General features: G+C 44.8%; 1 protein-coding gene across 1 annotated transcript in view; it reads left to right on the forward strand.

Moving 5' to 3' along the window:
• Positions 1-15,593: 15,593 nt before the first annotated feature.
• The window catches only part of fam107b (family with sequence similarity 107 member B), a 32,197-nt gene continuing 28,198 nt past the window's right edge, over positions 15,594-19,592 (forward strand). Inside the window, exon 1 of the mRNA XM_061823650.1 lies at positions 15,594-15,833. The gene's annotated coding sequence lies outside the window, so the exon portion shown is untranslated. The remainder of the gene's footprint in view (positions 15,834-19,592) is intronic.

Raw genomic sequence — 19,592 nt, forward strand, 5'->3', positions numbered from 1 at the left:
ACCTCAAAAATGCCCCCCCCCCCCCCGTCCTTCCCTCTTTGCTCACCAACTTACATTCCAAATGCAACGTATGAAAAATAACTTTGGAGTCATCTTTTTCTGGTCGGAATTTGTTCACATCTCACTTGTAATTGTTAAAACATGTACTCTTATCGCATATTTGTATCGTAATTTCCGGCCTACAAGCCGTGACTTTTTTCACACGCTTTCAACCCTGCGGTTTGTCCAGTGATGCGGCTAATTTGTGCATTTTTTCTCACGGCCGCAGGGGGGCACTCGAGCGGAAAAGCTAAGAATGAGACCGGTGGAATATATGTGCCGGGAAAGTGACTTTTACCGGCCCTGTTAGCGCTGTTGTAACATGTTGCTGCTGTGTTACTGCCGTGTCTCAGCCGTCTCTTTACCGGTAATTTTTATTTTAACCGGTCCTGTTAGCGTTAGTGCTGTGCTAGCATTAGCACTAGCTTTAAACTCTCTCTGTGTACCACCTTTCTTTGTAAATATCTCATGTTTGAATGTGGGTTTCAATGTGGGCACTTGCGGCTATTACACAGCTGCGGCATATGGATGTACCAAATGGTATTTTCTTTGCAAATGTGCTGCGCTAGTGTTACCGCTAGCGCTGGGCTACCGTTAGCATTCTAACGGGCGCAAGGAGCACTAGAGCGAGCGGAAAAGGTCAGAATGAGACCGGTGGAATATCTGTGCCGAGGAAGTGACTTTTACCGGCCCCCGTTAGCGCTGCGCTAGCGTGAGTGCTGTGCTACTGCCGTGTCTCCGTGATATTTACCGGTAAGTTTTTTTTTTGTTTTTTTTTTAACTGGCCCTGTTAATGTTAGCGCGGCGCTAGTGCGCTAGCGTTAGCACTAGCTTTAGTGCCGCGCGAGTGTTAAACTCTTTCTGTGTACTGTCTTTCTTTGTAAATATCTCGTGTTTCAATGTGGGCATTTCCAGCTTTTACACAGCTGCGGCGTACGTATGTCCCAAATGGTGAGGCTTATAACCAGGTGCGCTCTGTCAAACGGAAATTACGGTAGTTATGTGACTATTGTACAGGGTGTCCCATTAGTGCCCATACATGGGAAAAATAAACATTTCTTGACGTAAACCATTTTTACTGATATAATATGATCTCTTGCTTCCATAATATGCTGACTGATCCAAAACACTTCCTGTTTCCTACTGGTCTCATGTTTTCTGTCCAATGTGCTTGCAACCATACGACTGGATGATTTCAATCCACTGCTCTTCATTCAAATGCATTCTTTGGGTAATCTGAAATATAATAAATACATGTTAGAACTAAATATGTACGGAATGTGTTATGTTTCCTATGGGTGGAGGCTTATGAGACATCATGTACATGTGTTGTCTTTCAACATACGTGCAACACTGTTACTAGAACCTTCGTAGCCATCTCGATTCATTCTCTCGATAAATAGAAAAAGGGAGCTGCATGACTCAGTAGATCTGATATTAACGAGCTAATTGCTAATATATTTTTTCATATGACGAGAATCTGCAACAGCTGAAACGTTACCAAAAACATTAAAGCTCATTTAACGCTGTCAACATTTGCCAAGTATTTAACTGCGAAACTTAAGGACGGCGAGCATCAACCGGCACCCCGTGCGGCAGACGCCGGAGTCCATTTCAGTCGATATTTCATCCTTTACCGTACGGCAACGCGGCCATCTGCTCGCGTTCTCGATGGCAGTCATTAAGACTAAGTAGAAAGGCTCGCCACTGTAAAGCTCGATAAATCTGCGCGGCCCGACCAGTAATAACAGACTGCCCCCGGAGCGACATCGTTCCGGGCCCGCCGTTCAATTCGCGTACGCCGAGCTTTTGACAGGACGCACGTGAAGACGCCTGCAAACATGAGAAAAAAAAATGAATAACATACGGTCTGTAATTTACTCTTGTGGGCTGCGTCGCAGGGCGTAGTCATTTGAATAGAATACATTTGTGGTCGTCGTCACCTTTTGTGCACAAGTTTTCACGCTTAAGCAGAAGTACAGAACCTTGTGTTGAAAAAAAAAAGGTAAAAGCAGAAATAGTTGTTCAACTACTTTCCTGGAAATGTAATAGCTCAAAATGTGCAAAACCAGGGACTACATAGAACAGAATTGTGGAGGTATAACATTAAGCTATTTTCCACTATTTGATTTGATTTGGTGGGGCTAAACCATTGCTGCTGACACACTTCAAGGCCCGTCTTAAGTTTGGATGGGACAGAGGAGTCATGGGAGAAAGTTTTGTGGTCAGATGAGATCAAAATGGAACTTTTTTGGTCATAATTCCACTAACCGTGTTTGGAGGAAGACAAATGATGAGTTCCATTCCAAGAACACCATCCCAACTGTGAAACATGGGAGTGGTAGCATCACGTTTTGGGGGTGTTTTTCGGCACATGGGACAGACAGGACGACTGCACTACATTAAGGAGAGGATGACCGCGGCCATGTTGTGAGATTTTGGGGAACAACCTCTTTCCCTCAGTCAGAACATTGAAGATTGGTCGTGGCTGGTCTTGCAACATGACAGTGACCCGAAGAACGCAGCCAGGAAAACCAAGGAGTGGCTCCGTAAGAAGCATAGCAAGGTTCTGGCGTGGCCTAGCCCGTCTCCAGACCTAAACCCAATAGAAAATCTTTGGAGGGACCTGAAACCCCACGTTTCTCAGCGACAGCCCAGAAACCTATCTGATCTAGAGAAGATCCGTGTGGAGGAGTGTGTGCAAACCTGGTGAACAACTAGAGGAAACAGCAAACAAAAGGCTACTGTACCAAATATTAAGTGGTTTTCTCAGGTGTTCAAATACTTATTTGCAACTGTATCACACAAATAAATCGTTAAAAAAAAAATCACACATTGTGATTTCTAGATTTTTCCTTTCAGATGATCTCTCTCACAGTGGATATGCAACCTACGATGAAAATTTCAGACCCCTCCATGATTTCTAAGTGGGAGAACTTGCAATATGGCAGGGTGTTCAAATGCTCATTTTCTTCACTGTATCGGAGGTTATCCGACACAAGTTGCAGTTAGCCAGCTAGCTAGCGGGTACATCCGAAAATACAGATTCGCTTGGTGTTGGCCACTAGCTTGGCTGCTTTAGAGCACCTCGTCGTCAACCACGAGTGTCTGCATGTCACGCGGAAAAAGACGAAATACTGAGCATTTGTTTGTTTGTTTGTTTTAAGTCTAGCTTCAAAGTAAGCGTGCGGAAAAGGACTTCATTCTGACATGGTCGTTTTTAGAGCGCCTCGTTGTCACACCGTTGAAAACCTGGTGGGATATATGAGGATTTAAGCATATATGGCTCAAACATGTAAGTTTTCTGTAAGCATGAAAATATGCTTGAAGAAATAGCTTTTTTTTTTTTTTTCACGATTTGGAAGCCCCGTTTTAGATGCTTGATTTTTTTTTTAATAATCACTCAAATTTTGGCGTGATTGTAAGCAACACTTCTCTGTGGTGAGCCGTTTTTATTTTTCCCATCGCAGAGCTTTTTAGTAAAAGTGTAAAAATTCAGACTACGAAAGCAACAAAAGCACGTGTACTTTGCGTGGATGGCGGAACATGTGGACACGCTACATATGTAATTACCAACAGCTAACAGCTAGCGTCACCGTGATGTGGAAAAAGCAGTACGCACGAATGGGGTCGGGAGGGGAAAGGCCCGGTTGTTCACGCGCTCAGCGTGAGCCCGAGAACATAATCAACCCACGAGTGTGCCGAGGGGATGACGCGGCGCTGACCTCGCAGTCCTCATCGCGCCAGGCACCGAGGTAGACGTGGACGTGCGTTCTGTCCTCGCAGCTTTGTAACTGGATGAAATCAAGTACGACTGGTGGGTCCGATCCAATCCAAAACGGAACCCCCCCCCCCCACAAAAGTGGACAGTCATCAAAATGGAATGAATCCGCTCTGCCGTCAGTCAGGATGAAGATACGCTATTTACCAAGGGACTTACACGGAAGCACTATCATGTCAAAGCCGAGAGATAAGCGGAGCTGCGGTTGCGGAAGCACAGATTAGTGTTAGCTGACGGCGTTATCAAGGTTAGCTTCTGATAGGCCGCGCTCGATAGTTCAGTCAGCTGCCGACGGAGGAGCGGAAGCGCCTGCGCCGCATACACAGATCCGCGTACTAAAGTGGAAGTGGAGACTTGGTGATGAAGTGCTGCCTCCGTAGGTGAAAATACAAACACAGTGCATGCTGTTACTGTCTTTATGGCGATGGAGTCATGCTTGCTTCTTTTGTTGCGAGGGTTCAACGTCTAGTTGTCACGGTAAGCAGAAATAGAGGGTGTGGATTTGCATAAGAAAGGACCACCCCTTCAAAACGGGCTAGACTGGTTTTATGGCAGCTGGTTTTGAACTGTTAAAAAAAATAAAATAGCAAAACAAATTAACAGTGTACTCAACGTCTGCTTTGGTCAAGTTATAAATTGCGCATTAAAACACAAATTGTATGTCACGAACGTCCGGTCCGGCGTGAACCCAAATGCAGGACTTCGAGGCAGAGGCATAATGTGCCATGTAGTTTATTCCGGGAACTGGGTCATACACGGTGTAGCAGTCCGACAAGGGAGAGTCACAGAAACGCTTGGCTAGGTGGGATCCAAAAGACATGAGGTCCGAAGAATATGGGGCAAACTAACAACTCAACAGGACAGGATCAAACAAAAGGGCACAGAATTGCTGGGACTATCAAATCAATGAGCACATAACATACACAACTTTGGAGTTATAATACAAAGAAATAGCAAAATCAAACTACTTTGAAAATTGTGTGGAAATGAAATGTTCAATTTCAGAAAACAACCGGTAGCATAGGAATCTGCGTCATGGGCGAGCAGCTCGGGGGCAGACACAAATGCAGGACTCCGAGACGAGGACATTTTTATTCCAAACAGAGGTCGTATACCAATAAGCAGTCCAAAAGTGTCACGAACCTCCGGTATGGGGACGGACCCAAATGCAGGACTTCGAGGCCGAGGCATAACGTTCAATGTAGTTTATTCCGGAAACTGGGTCATACTCGGTGTACCAGTCCGACAAGGCAGAGTCACAGAAACGGTAGGCGAGGCGGGATCCAAAAGACATACAGCAAGGGTTCGATGACTCTGACGCAAACTAACTCAACAGGACAGGATCGCTGTGACCAGGATGACTCTAACTTACGTGTAGACGCAGAGAGTCCAACAGGCAGTGAATGCAACTCACGAACACAAATGCCGGTGACAAAAACTCCAACTTAAATGGCCGTCTAATTACAGTCCCAATGTGAAACAGCTGTGAGCGGTGACAGGTGTCGCCGCCCAGAGCGGTGGCCATGCCTTGCTCATGAGATTGGAACCGAAATGTATACTGAGTGGTCTATTATGACGGTGTGTGTGTGTGGGGGGGTGGGAGAACAAGCAGTTGGTGAGAGCGTTTCTGGGCCATGATATGCAAATGAAAGTGTCTTCAGGCGGTTTTGCAGCTCCGTGTGAACCGGCATCGCTTGAAAAAGATGCGACCAAAAAACGAGTCCCTCTTACCGCTCTCGGGCTTGGACTCATCGGGTTCCCGAGCACCAGGCAGTACGAAAGCCATCCTCAAATTGTTTTTTTTAAATTCTCCTTCCGGCAAATGATTCGGCTTTTTCGCGGGGGGCCTCGGCATGCCCGCAAAAAAAAAAAAAAAACCCAAAAACATTGTGATAATTCAACGGGCATTGTACTGTTCCTTCTCGTGTGTCTTGACCACTATTTAAGCAAATTAGTGCCACCAAGATTTACATTTGAAATCTAAAGCGAAATAGGATTCAAATTTGAAATGCCTCAGAAAACAGGATTTGAATTTGAAATGTAAAGGGATCACATTTTTCAACAGTTACAATTCGGCGTCTAAAATTCAACCGTCTGTCCCACCAGGCAGGGTTACTTTAGGTCAGAACCGAACAGTCAGCCAATCGCAGTTACGCTTTCTTAGTATGTGACGTCACGTGACTAAGAATGCGTAACTGCCATTGGCTGGGTGGATTAAATTGCTTTTTCAAAGTAATACAACTTACACTACATTTCAATTACTTTTAGAAATTAGGAATGAATGCATCAACAGGACCTTAAGTGCATTAAAACAATTGATTATTATTACAGAGTTATCCACATATTTTTTTTTTTACACAAACACAATCCATGATGAAATGTTAATATTTTTTTAAATGTCTTTGTTGTCCTGCATTATGTGTACAATATGTGGAAAACCACCACACCATACTACGTTGAGCGAGTGACAAATGTGCACAATTTTGACTCTATCATAAGACAACCCAGATAAGTGAATGTTTATGGAAGTAGATTAGTGTCGCCAGGATTTGAATTTGAAATGTAAAGTGATCACATTTTCAATAGTTGTATTTCAGTGTCACTTTTCAATGTTAACAATTCAACTGGTTGCAATTCGCTGTCTGAAATTCACCGTCTAAATTCAGTGTTAAAAAGACAGGTTTACTTCAGGTCAGAACCGAACACCCAGCCAATCGCAGTTACGTTTTTTAGTCACGTGACGTCACATACTAAGAAAGCGTAACTGGATTGGTTGGCTGTTCGGTTCTGACCTGAAGTAACCCTGCCCGGCGGCACAGACGCTGAATTTTAGACAGCGAATTGTAGCCGGTTGAATTGTTAACATTGAAAGGTTACACTGAAATACATCCACATAGTAATTGACGTTGCAGTGCTCACGTTGACCACCAGACGTCAGAGAAGCCCCACAACTGATCCATCCATCCATTTTCTTTGCCGCTTATCCTCACAAGGGTGGCGGGGGGAGGAATGCTGGAGCCTATCCCAGCTGTCAACGTACACTTTGAACCTGGTTGCCGGTCAATCGCAGGGCACGTGGAGACAGACAAAGGTCGCACTCACAATCGCACCTAGGGGCAATTTAGAGTGTCCAATTATCCATCCATTTTATTTGCCGCTTATCCTCACAAGGTTGGCGGGGGGAGGAGTGCTGGAGCCTATCCCAACTGTCAAGGTATACCCTGAACTGGTTGCCAGCCAATCGCAGGGCACATCGAGACAAACAGCCGCACTCACGATCACACCTTGGGGCAATTTGGAGCGTCCAATTAATGTTGCGTGTTTTTGGGATGCGAGAGGAAACCGGAGTGCCCGGAGGAAAGCCAGGCAGGACCTGGGGAGAACATGCAAACTCCACACAGGTGCGGGGGGATTGAACCCGGGACCTCAGAACTGTGAGGCCAATGCTTTACCGTCTGATCCACCGTGCCACTCACTGAAAACCAACTATTGAAAATGTGATCATTTTACATTAAATTCAAATCCTGGTGGCACATATTTACATACATACTCAAAATGGCTGCTAAGGGTAATAAAAACGCTGTTTTGGGTCGTAAGTTGTTTGGAAATTTTATGATTTTTTTTTTTCACAAACCAGCAAACAATGCTCGTTCCGGATGCCAGCATATGGTGGGAGAATCGCGGGTGTAAAGCAGCTGTCATCTCAAAGTAGGTCGCCCTGGGGGGGCAGCGGGCGTTGTTTATGTACACTACAATTTCACGCAATTATTAACATTTACTCCTTTTCCTATGTTGGCACACGCTCGACCAAGCTGCTCATTATTGCAGCTCGACGGTAGAAAAGCGAGTCCTCATCAGGCACGTCGGTATAATTATGCTGACAAATATCCTATCATAAGTGGAGGAAGAGGCATTTAGTCTTGTCGTCGTGAGGCCTCGTCCCGTAACTATGGATGCACGTTCCATTTTTTTATCTCATATCTTCGGGTCGTCTTTAGCTGTGTTGATACCGATGAAACTGCCCGAATTGCATGTAAATAAATACACACAAGTTGTGTTTGCGCAATTGGCCTCACTGTTCTGAGGACCGGGGTTCGAACCCGACCCCGCCTTTGTGAAGATTGCATGTTCTCCCCGTGGCTGCGTGGGTTTCCTCTGGGTACTCCGGTTTCCTCCCACATCCCCAAAACATGGAACATAAATTGGACATTCTAAATTGCGCGTAGGTGTGATTGTGAGTGCGGCTGTTTGTCTCCATGTGCCCTGCGATTGGCTGGCGACCAGTTCAGGGTGTACCCCGCCTCCTGCCCGTCGACAGCTGGCATAGACTCCAGCACTCCCCGCGACTCTCGTGAGGATAAGCGGTGAAGAAGATGGATGGATGGATGGATGGATGGAGTAGCAATAAACTGCCTGAAATAATCCTGGCGGCACGGTGGGTGAGCTGGAAAAGCGTTGGCCTCACAGTTCTGAGGACCCGGGGTTCCATCCCCACTCCGGTTTCCTCCCACATCGCCAAAAACATGCAACATTAATTGGACACTCGAAATTGCCCCTAAGTGTGATCGTGAGTGCGGCTGTTTGTCTCGATGTGCCCTGTGATTGGCTGGCGACCAGTTCAAGGTGTACCCCCCCTCCTGCCTGTTGACAGCTGGGATTGGCTCCAGCATGCCCCTGACCCTTATGAGGATAAGCGGTGAAGAAAATGGATGGATGGCATTCAGTAGAACCTATGAGGATAAGTTGAGTCGATATCATAAATTCTGAGAAGATCACAAGATTTCTATTGTCGGGCTTATGGAAGACATTTTCCTACAGTTATATCCATCCATCCATCCATCCATCCATCCATCCCTTTTCTTGGCCGCTTATCCTCACAAGGGTCGCGGGGAGTGCCGGAGTCTATCCCAGCTGTCAACGGGCAGGAGGTGGAGTACGCCCTGAACTGGTTGCCGGCCAATCGCAGGGCACATCGAGACAAACAGCCGCATTCACATTGACACCTATGGGCAATTTAGAGTGTCCAATTAATGTTGCATGTTTTTGGGATGTGGGAGGAAACCGGAGTACGTGGAGAAAACCCACGCAGGCACGGGGAGAACAAGCAAACTCCACACAGGCAGGGTCCGGGATTGAACCCGGGACCTCAGAATTGTGAGACCAACACTTTCCATCTGATCCACTGTGCTGCCCCACAGTTATCGTATGTTTCCAAATTTTTGGTTGTGTGTGTGCGAGCAATTTTAGCGAAACATAAATGTCTCGTCTGACGGCTAACTCACGCAGTTCTGTGCCATTAATCCGAACAACAGAAAAATCACTTTATGATTATATTATGTCTTTTTTTCTTTTAAATCAACTTACTTAATCCAATTTTATTTGTCAAACTAATGCAAATTAATATAATTTTTTAATTGCGCCAAATTGCTGCACGAAGGAGTACAAAAAAAATAGCACAACTGACAAAGTGGCTCCCAAAAAACACATAAGTAAGTGCATGAAATTAAAAGACACAAATGTCAGTCATAAAAGGAGAAATGAAGACAATAGGAATCAGAAAAAAGAATTAATATCGCACTGGGTGTCAAAGGCATCTAGCTGTTAAATCACAGGTGTCAAACGCAAGGCCCGGGGGCCAGCTCCGGCCCGCCGCATGATTTCACGCGGCCCGCAAAGGCAAATCATCCGTGTCAACTTGCATGATGTATGTGAAAATCTGTACTAGAATTTCAAATTGTCACGCATCATAAACGATCATTTTTGTGTGAGCAAATCTGAACAATCTTTGAAAAACCCCATTACACTTGATCACGGGTTCAAAACGAGGATTCGCTTGACATACGTGATTTAAAAACAGGAAAAGATGACGGATGCGCTGGGGCAGTTCGTTCTACGATTTATCGCCACATTTGGATAACACCGAGGTGGAATTGACAAGTTGTATCCAACCCGCCAGTTCACGCCGTACTCACATTTGTGGATATCTGATACTTGGGCCCGATTCCAGTTTCATTTTTTCATTTTTTTTTTTTTTTCCCCCTACACTCGCGTTGACGTATATCTCATGCGTGCCACTTGAGAGCAAAACACCGGAAATGTGTCGCATGAAAGATGAGGTGTAAGTACGCCCTCTAACTTGCAGATAACCGCCATATCCTGTCTTTAAAAAAGAAAAAGAACAAAAAAAAAAAAACAAGGCGTAACCCCCCCCCCACCCCCCCACGTGCGAGACCCCCTGATACACGAAAACGCACACGAGAACTGTGGGAAAATCCTAAACGATAACAGAAACATCTGTCTCCGACATTTGGAGTGTAGCTCGGAGGGGCGAGGGGGCTGCGAAGAAATACAATTCTAGATCATGACATAAAGTGAAGACCCCCCCCTCGCGCTCCCCCCTCCCTCTACACACACACCCTCCAGCTCCACAAACAGTGTGTAGACAGGAAGAGGCAGCAACAAGGCTCGCTTTGCCCAGGAGACTTTGTCTAATTTCGGGTTTGGGTCAGGTCACCCCGTAACTGATCGAGAAACTTTGTAAACAAACATTTTAAAATGCCCGTGTCAAATATCCAAGTATTTTCATTTTAATAATACGTGTTAACACAAGGCGGCACGGTGGGTCAGCTGGAAAGCGTTGGCTTCGCAGTTCTGAGGTCCCGGGTTCGATCCCGGAACCGCCTGTGTAGAGTTTACGTGTTCTAAAATATGCCACATTCATTGGAAACTCTAAATTGCCACTAGGTGTGATTGTGAGTGCCCTACGATTGGCTGGCAACCAGTTCAGCGTACCTCCTGCCCAATGACAGCTGAGATAGGCTCCAGCACTCCCCGCGACCCTCGTGAGGATAAGCAGCTAAGAAAATCGATGGATGGATGAAACCAATGTTAAATTTTTTTATTTCATTATTTACAAAATTAAAATAACCAACTATTCTTTATTTAAAGTATACATTCAAATAGAATTGGGTAATATTACCATTTTTTAAATTTTGCAATCATTTAACAGGCTAAATGAATAATTCAATAATTTACAATATAATGGAATAAAATAGAAACAAAACAAAATGAAATTGATTCAGTTGGCTTAAATTCACATCAGCATTTTTCATTTACAATCGTCGCATAACCAATAAGTAGATTGTACAATTATTTAACGAGATAAACACGTTCAAAAATTCAGGACTCTTCTCGAAAACGCTGAGTAGGCCGTACTTTTGTCGACGCCCGCACTGGTCCGCCCGGTGTCGAGTCTTGAGTAAATATCACCTTCGGTCGCGGGGAAAACAGTGGCGATAAATCACGAGGGGAAGCGTGTACATGGCATCGAGATTTTAGGAGGAATTTACAGTATTTTGCACAGCTGCGGAAGCAGAATTCAGGGCGTGCCTCGAACGCACGCGGCCTCGAATCTCGGGTCTCGGGTACGAACGGGACGACTGAACTCGCGTAACCGCGCGAAACGGAAAGTGCGGCGGGCCACGTCGGAGATCTTGCTTCACTTCCCCTTACGCCTCCGGCGAAAGTTTGCGTTTCGGTCGGGTCGTCCTTCAGATGCACGTTTTCGACCCCGGGCCGTTCGTTTCCGACACAGACGCACATCTGTTTCCTGTGTTGCGGGAGGCTGAGCGTGTGTGGCAGGTCCTCGGAGGGAGGTGTCACCTCTCTGTCAGCGATGAGCCCCCCGGTGACTCATCGCCATTGTTCATATTAGTCACAAGCTCCTCAAGGACACGTCACTTCAAAACAAGCCCCCACCTCCGCGCGTCATTGTGGTCATTTCCAGTCATTCTTGGAAGGTTTTTGACGCCGATTTGAAAGTGGAGGCAGAGGGAAATCGGCAGCGACATTAAAAATCGAGGTTTCTGTAGCGCGGGCGGTAACAGAAGGACGGCGGATAAGTCGATACGCTGACCCCTTCATCGCTAAGAAGATTACGCCGCATCGCAAAGAATACTCGGGATATTCGGTCTGCGGGCAAGCTGCTGTAATTAAAGGAGAGGAAGCGATCACGCTGATCTGCGATCGTCAAAGAAGCGAGTGATGGATGGAAAGACGGATAGAAACCTACAACAAGCATCACATTTAGAAAAAAAACAACCACTTTAGTTGCAGTCCACTTTTTAGGAGATTTGTTTTGCCGGATTGAGCATTTTCCTGATTTTGGCACAACCCTGTTAGACCCGTTGGGCCCTCAAAAACACATTTTCTAAATAGTGCTGAGTCAAACCTTAGAAATTGAATAAAGTAACGTTGTATCATAATTCTTGCAGGATTTTAGTATCACTCTATTTACAGATACAAGGTAGCCCATCAGTGGCAGCACGGTGTGGATCAGCTGCTAAAATGTTGGCCTCACAGTTCTGAGGGGCCGGGTTCAATCCCGACCCCGCCTGTGTGGAGTTTGCACGTTCTCCCTGTGCCTGTGTGGTTTCTTCCGGGTACTCCGGTTTCCTCCCACATCCCAAAAACACGCAACATTAATTGGACACTCTAAATTGCCTGTAGGTGTGATTGTGAGCGCGGCTGTTTTGTGCCCCGCGATCGGCCGGCGACCAGTTCAGGGTGTACCCCGTTTCCTGCCCGTTGACAGCTGAGGTAGGCTCCAGCACTCCCTGCGACCCTCGTGAGGATAAGTGGCAAGAAAATTAACAGATGGGTAGCACATCAATGCGAATGCCAAAATTTTTTGCTCAAACGCATGCTAGCTGTGTTAGTTATGCTAACAGAGCAACCCCAAAAAACCTATTACATCATGACAGCGGAAAAATATGAAAAATAAGAGAGGATTAGCACTGTTATGTCATTCCTAGTGAGGAAGGTATCCCACTTTTTTTTCTCGTCCTTTCGATGGGTAAAAAGGTATACTGCCCCAAAAAGATTAAAAATTGGTTTTATCTCTAATTACGAGTTGAAATTTTGTCATCAAGAGGGAGGGACAACAGGGGGGGGGGGATCAGTTTTTATTTGGTATTTTAAACAATATTTGAAATCACTTTTATGACATTTCCAGCTATTTTTTTCCCCACAAAACTGTAATTGAAACAAGACTTGTTATGATGCTCTCTTGAGGATAAGCGGCAAAGAAAATGGATGGATGGGTAGCGCATGAATGCGAATGCGAAAGTTTTTTGCTCAAACGCATGCTAGCTGTGTTAGCTATGCAAACAGGTCAACCCCAAAAAACCTATTACATCATGACAGCGGAAAAATATGAAAAATAAGAGACGATTAGCGCTTTTATGTCAACCCTACTGAGGAAGGTAGCCCACTTTTTTTTTCTCGTCTTTTAGATGAGTAAAAAGGTGTACCTTATACTTGTGAGCAGCTGCGACTACCGGAGAGAAATTCCTTGTGTGTTTTTGACGTACTTGAGGAAGCCATATCAACAAAATCATACCCACAAAAATGATTAGAAGTTAGTTTTATGTCTTGTTTTGTGATGCAATTTTGTCATCAAAGGGGAGGGACAACAGTGGGTCGGAAAGCACTTTTCATTTGATATTTTCAATAATATTTTGAAATCACTTTTACTACAAAGTCACTGATGGTGTAGTGGTACACACGCCTGCCTTTGGTACGGGCAGCGTGGGACTGACTGGGGACCGGTTCAGGGCGTGGTCCGCCTTTCGCCCGAAGCTCGCTGGGATAGGCCCCAGCTTTCCCGCAACCCTTGTGAGGATAAGCGGCTTGGATAATTACATGACTTTTACTACATTTACAGCTATCCCCCCCTCCCCTCCCCCCACAGAACTAGAATTGAAACAACACTTGTTATGATTCTTTAATATTCATTCAAAACAAATATACGTTTGATATGTGGGTGTATATGCCGCCCCCCAACCGAATGCAATTACAACAAGCTGTTTATCCCATGATTACACAACATGGTAGATGCGGCGAACGCGATAGCAAACTTTCATCAATGACCAGCGTCAGCGCTCATTTGCGACACATAATCGGCTTTTCGCTGCGGAAGTTTTCCCGGCCGAATGTCCCGAGGGGGCCTCACTTACCGAGGAGCGTCTTTTAGAATGTTGGTGGACGAAGACGTTGAGGCTCACCGGCCGGCTAATCGTCTTTTCGCTGCTCTGGATACGTTTTCAGGCAGACAATAGCACATTTGGGTCATGTTATTTTTGAAGTATGTCTCAAGAACATATCAGAAAAATATGCATTGTTAAGATGGATTTATTTCTGCAAAAGTGTGTACATAGTTTTTTTTCTTTAATTAGCTAGCATAGCGCTTGTATTGTGATGAAAAACAAGACTGTCACCAAAACGCATCAGTGCCGTCACTGAGTTGGGCCCCCGACAATTAGTGTGTGGGAGGCCTTACCGACATCCCTTTTTTTGGGAGATTAAATGGAATTTGCCGATGTTAGTGACGTAACGGAAAGTATGAGCAAATCTCTTAAATAAGGCCACACATGGGGAGTATCTTGCTTCTCCTGACATATTTGTTTCTGCTCCCTGGTCCCGTCCCTGCTCCCTGTCCATATTTTTCCCCTTATAAGTTCCCAAATCGCTGACTCAATTGACTTTTTTTACTCTCTATTTAGACTAATTTCTTTAAGGTGGAGGTGGGGCTGCGTCAAGGATTCGCTCTGAGCCCCTTCCTGTTTGCGGTAGTAATGGATAGGCTGACGGATGAGGTTAGACTGGAATCCCCTTGGGCTATGGTGTTCGCAGATGATATTGTGATCTGCGGTGAAAGGAGGGAGCAGGCGGAGGAACAATTAGAAAGGTGGATGCACGCACTGGAAAGGGGAAAACAGAAATATATGGGCGGTGGGGGAAGAGTGAAGCTCCAGGGAGAAGAGATGGCGAGGGTGGACGACTTCAAATACTTGAGGTCAACAATCCAGAGCAGTGGTGAGTGTGGTAAGGAAGTGAAGAAACGGGTCCAAGCAGGGGTGGAACACTTGGCGGAAGCTGTCTGGTGTTCTATGTGCCAGGAGAGTCTAGGATGTGCGCTAGGTGCTAGGATGAAGGGCAAAGTTTATCAAACAGTGGTGAGGCTGGCCATGATGTACGGATTAGAGACGGTGGCCCTGAAGAGACAACTGGAAGCAGAACTGCAGGTGGCAGAAATGAAGATGTTGAGGTTCTCGCTCGGAGTGAGCAGCTTGGATAGGATTAGAAGCGAACTCATTAGAGGGAGAGCCAAAGTTGGATGTTTTGGAGACAAGGCTCGAGGGAGCAGACTTTGGTGGTTTGGACATATCAACAGGCCAGAGAGTCTGAGGATGGAGCTGCCAGGTAAAAGAGCGGCAGAGAGGAAAACCAAAGAAAAGGTTGATGGATGTTGTGAGGGAGGACATGAGGACAGCGGGTGTTAAGTAGAGAGGAAGATGCACGAGATAGGCTAAGATGGAAGAAGATGATACGCTGTGGCGACCACGAAAGGGGACAAGTCAAAAGGAAAAGAAGATGTGGAAGGAATATCTTGCTTCTCCTGATCTGTTACATATTATTTATGCTCTCCGGTCCCGTCTTAACCCTGTCCATTTTTCTCCTTTATCAATTCCCAAATCTCTGACTCAATTGCCTTTGTTACTCTCTGTTGACTTTTTTCTTTACATTGTCATGATAAGGAGCCTAGTTTGATAAATGGACGTATAGATAAATATTTTTTTTTCAAGTAGAACGCCATCGGAAAAATACAAAACTTAAAGGAAAAAAAAAAAGAGTCTACTTTAATGAACTGAACAGAGATACTTAAGTGGAGTATTTAAGTACGTGTACTTTGTTCCATCCCGGCCGTGAGGTCGAGAGGAAGGGGAGTCGCTCTTATGTGACGTCACTCGACCACTCCCACTGCTCCGCAATTTACATATCGTGTAGTTCCCGGCCGAGCGTTCGTATGGAAGCAGTTGAGCGCTTTCCAAAAGACGAAGACACGCCTCGAAGACGACCCGTGACCGTGAGATGCGCCCCATTTGACCGTTTCTCCCACTTTGTTCCCCCAAACCTGGAGCAAGAAGAAGTGGTGTCGCCGTTTGACTTTGTGGTGAGTGTGTATGTGTGGGTCTCGTGCTGGTGCTGGTGCTGGTGTTGGGGTTGCGTTCACGAGCGTCCTGTAACAAAAGCAGCCCGGTTGTGATTGAGCCTCAAGAAGTGGGTGTTTTAAATCCGCTTTTTGTACTTGTGTGTGCGGGGGTGGGGGTTCGTTAGCTGAGCGTAAACAACACGAGAAGAAAAGAAGAAGCGGAAAAATGAGGGACAACTTCAAACATACAAACTCTTTTGTTCTCCTTTTGTTGTGACGCGACAGTCAGCGGACGGGACAGTTTAGAAGATGGAAGAAACGTTTTGGAGTTCAAACGCACGCTTTCGTCACTTTGCTCACAAATTCCACTATTTTGAACACTTCGGAAGTCATGTGAGGAAAACAAAATACTTTTAGTGTCTTTAATAGCCTTAATGTTGCATACTGTGAGCGGTGCGTGCAGCAGGCGTCTTTATGATTCATGAAGATGTCATAAGGTTTAAAACAAAAAATAATCAATGGTTATGAAGATGTCATAAGAATCGGTGAACGGGTCTCGAGTGCATTGGACATGTGAGCTGTCATCAGGGCCTCACAGTGCTGTGCAGTAGTTGTATGTTGCAACAGGTCTATTAAAGTGAACTTACTTTTTAGTCAAAGTTTAACCGCCAAAAAAGTTACGTAAACTTTTGGGGTCAAATCCAATCGTTTAAAAAAAAAAAAGTGTTGGGAGCAGTTGAAGTGCGATCCGCTACTTTCATCAGCTTTTCGGTGGGGCGGGGTGATCAGTTGTCAGTGCATGCGACAGCCGGGTGTCCTGTCCTGTCCTGTCCTGTCGAGGAGTTGTCCTAGCGAGCCGCGAGTACAAGGCACGCTCACATGTGTTAGTCATTTGCAGTGGCGTTTGCTAAAGGATTTACATCTGTTTTCTGATCTTTGAACCCCCCCCCCTCTTTTCTTTTCGTCTCTTGTTTCCCGTCATGGCGTTTTTGTATTATATATATATTTTTTGTGCGTGCTGGTGTTACTAGTGGAATGCTCCTCACGTTGTTGCGCTTGAAGGAATTTCTCCGTGAATGAAATACCCCCAGTTTTCCATTCTCGACTGCACTACATGTCCATTAGTGGTTCTGGGTCATCTCTCCAGATGTATCATTACCGAGTTGGCAGTGCACGTTTTGACCTAGAAAAAGCAAGGTATTTGCGTACGGATTTGGGTGTGCGTTCGCGAGGGGTGACCGCGCATGTGTGTGTGTGTTGACGGTATTATCTGAAAACAGTCCTACGGGTCCATCTGTGGGTGCAAAGTGTGTGAGTCAGCAGATTGCCATGATCCGTAAGACTTGCACTACTTGAGACTGTTGAGATTAGTGTTTAGGCCTTTTGTTCGTAGAATTCAAAGAATGCCTTGTAGTATGTCGAAAGTGACGTCAGGAACTGCTTTGAGAGCGAACTTCTCTTTGGAGGTGTTGTTCTTTCGCGGTTTAAATGGGTTTTACACAATCGTGATTTTTGGGGACGACCAGCGAGTTACAAAAAAAAACCCATAACAAATCAGCGATCCGATCACAACGTGGGGAAATTTATTGAAATAACTTTTTCATTTACTGGATCTACTTGCGTACTGTACACTGAGTACTGGGAGTCCTCGGTCTACGACTGAGATCCGTTCCAACAGTAGTGAATAAACCTAAACCTAACTAAATAGACTTTGATAATTCGATGTTAACTTCAGATATTATGATTATGGAGATCTACCATAAAAATAATTGAAAAACGTTCCCTCTGTTATTTTTACATATAATTTGTTTTGTTATAAGGATTTTTTGCTCTCTATAGGGATTTTTTTTTTTCTAGTAGTTTATACAGGTCAGCGCTCCAATAAGTTGACAGGTATGCACCATTAAAGTCAGAATTTACATCAAAATACTTACCCTAAAACTATAAAAAAAAAAAAACAAGTACATTGAAATAAACAATGGCTTTTCTTTTGGCTGGAGAAGCATTGCTAAAAGGCACAGCTTTCTTCTGTGGGGCGATAATGTCAAAAAAAAAAAAAAGGAGGGCAAAAAATGCGAAGATACTCCCTGTGCACAAACGTGGACAACCATTTGCCAGGCAAAATGGCGGACGGCGGAGAGGCGTCGTAAAGTCGAAATGTCTTAGGTGGAGGCCGTCTTAACCCAAGGACTTTGTATCTTCAAAAATATTCTGTAGCGTGATCATGTAGGACAGAAATAATGGGTGCTAATTCACTCGTTAGATTACAGTAATTAAATTACTTTCCCCACACTGAAACTTGACACCATGATCCAAAAGAATACCAGATGTTTACATGGAACCGCTAGTGCTAGCACTAGCAAGGCTACGTAGCATTTCGTTGGTCACTTGTGCTGTGGTTTTTTTTTTGTTAACCAACAATATACACTTGATTCATTGTTATAATCATAGCTGTGGTAACGAGTGCATCCGGTCGCATTTGATTTGATAAATGACATCAAAAGATGTGCAAAAAGACTAAAAATAAACTAGCTTTTGGATTCAAATATACTGCATACAGCAGCGGTTGACAAAAAAAGGCTTTGAATTGTTTACTTCAACTCAACTCCCAGTTGAGGTTTACTGTCAAAGTAAGCACAAAACAAAATTATTAAGTACGTTAGCTTAATGCTCACACGTGTTGCGAAATGCTATCGCCGTGCTAACAAAGTTACAAGAACTGTCACACAGTTGTAAACCTTCAAACACCTCATTTTTTAACACAAAAAAGAGCAACACACGCCGACAGACAATACACGCACGTTACTTTAGATTACTGGGCCGTTGTGTACTACTTGTCGGCCAAAGAAGAAGCCACACAAATAATTAATCATGATTTACACAGTCGAATTCTTAGCATTCTATTTAATCATGCTGCAATTATGTTCCATATTTAGTTCCGTATGATAGAGTGCTGTTTTTCTCATGAAAGGAAATCAGTGTCCAGAAATGTTGGAGGCTGTTTTTAGGGAGTCTGGAACGGATCAGTGGTGTTTTCATTCATTTCAGTGGTCAAATGATTGGAGATATGAGGGGCGCTTTTGGTCTTGGAACAAATGAAACTTGTCTGTTAGAAGAAGTCAAGGCACCGACCGCTGCGCGACGTTAGAGGCGTGTCCATCACTACATGAGGAAAGAAATGCAGATGGCAGCCATTAAGTATTCAATTATTAAAGAATACTGACATCACCTTCATTTGAATCACTGGGAAAGATAAGAGTCATCACTGGCCAACAAAACACTGTACAACATTTCATATTTGAAACGTATTTCTTTGATATAGGCAACAAATGAGAATTGGGTTCTTGGACCGCTCAAAAAATACCCAAAATATGAAGAAGAAACACTCCACTTTTCACATTTATGAGCCTCGCTGAACTTAGCCCGTTTTGGTTGGGGGTTCCTGTACACACAAGCGGCCTTCATGAATGATGACACATTGATGTAAAAAAAAAAAAAAAAATGCCATAATCTTTTTTGTGTGTCATCAAAGACTGGGGCCTCTTTTAGGCACGGGTCCCGCAATGTCTCTGCAAAAAAAAAAAAAAAGTGTCATAATCATTCTTGTATGTCATCAAAGACGGAGGCCTCTTTTAGGAACGGTCGGCAAAAGTGCAACGTTGGAGCCGGAACGCTGCAGGGGGAATTTACCCCCCTGTGACACCTGGTGCCAAAGACCGGGAAATGCAGGATATTTTTGTGTGAAAGTGTCGAAGACCCAGCCAATTGCAGTAACGCTTT

This window comes from Syngnathoides biaculeatus, chromosome 6 (assembly GCF_019802595.1).
Source record: "Syngnathoides biaculeatus isolate LvHL_M chromosome 6, ASM1980259v1, whole genome shotgun sequence".
Taxonomy (NCBI): Eukaryota; Metazoa; Chordata; class Actinopteri; order Syngnathiformes; family Syngnathidae; genus Syngnathoides; species Syngnathoides biaculeatus.